Here is a 789-nt window from a genome sequence, read left to right as displayed (position 1 = left end):
ACGTTGGGTAATAAAAGTCCCACCACAAGCACGGTGTCACTCATGCTGCGACTTCGTCCCCGAGCTGACGCTTGTGACAACACGTCTGTGTGTGCTCACCCGCTTCCGATGCAGAAACAGCTCTCACGCTCATCCCTGCCTTTGGTCCTTACAGCGATCCTGCATGTTGGCCTATCCAACGGGCAAGGAGTGAGCGCTGGATAAGCACTTGTTATTTTAAAAGTGTATGGTTTTCTGCGGCCATGCCACGCTGAACGTGCCGGATTCCGTCTGATCTCGGGATCCAGTCTGATCCCCGAAGCTAAACAGGGTCGGGCCTGGTCAGTACTTGGATGGGAGACCACGTAGGAAGACCTGGTGCTGCAGGCACAAAAATAAATAAATAAATAGAAATAAAGGTGTATGGTTTTGAATGATCTGCCACTGTCCCCAGCAGCTTGAGAAACATCAGGACAGAATAGCTTATATGCTTATTAGCATTTGGATGTTTTAAACCCTCGATATAAATGAAACTACCTTCATTTAAAATAATAATAAAAAAGAATCAGGTGGGTGTGTTGCTCTAGTGCTACTCAGCAGTTTTAAATCGAATTTTCCTTTTTGTTAAAGAGGATGTGGTGCAATTGAAAGTAAAATTCCTCTGCTGGACGTTGAAAGTCTGAGAGTAAACATGTAGCACAGGAACCGGCAACTCGCGCCCTTGTGCGCGGGCGCGAGCGGAAGGCATCGCGGCGCCAACTAAAAAAGCTACGGACATCTGAAGTCCTTAGATTAATCGTCACTATTTTG

The 789-nt window shown here is 46.8% G+C and overlaps 1 pseudogene; it reads left to right on the top strand.

Annotated features, from left to right (window-relative positions):
- Positions 1 to 232: 232 nt before the first annotated feature.
- On the top strand, positions 233 to 369 carry LOC118607259 (annotated as a pseudogene).
- The last annotated feature ends 420 nt before the right edge of the window (positions 370 to 789 follow it).

The sequence above is a fragment of the Rousettus aegyptiacus genome, unplaced genomic scaffold (assembly GCF_014176215.1).
Source record: "Rousettus aegyptiacus isolate mRouAeg1 unplaced genomic scaffold, mRouAeg1.p scaffold_m13_p_1, whole genome shotgun sequence".
Lineage (NCBI taxonomy): Eukaryota > Metazoa > Chordata > Mammalia > Chiroptera > Pteropodidae > Rousettus > Rousettus aegyptiacus.
This window is presented reverse-complemented; position numbering and strand designations above follow the sequence as displayed.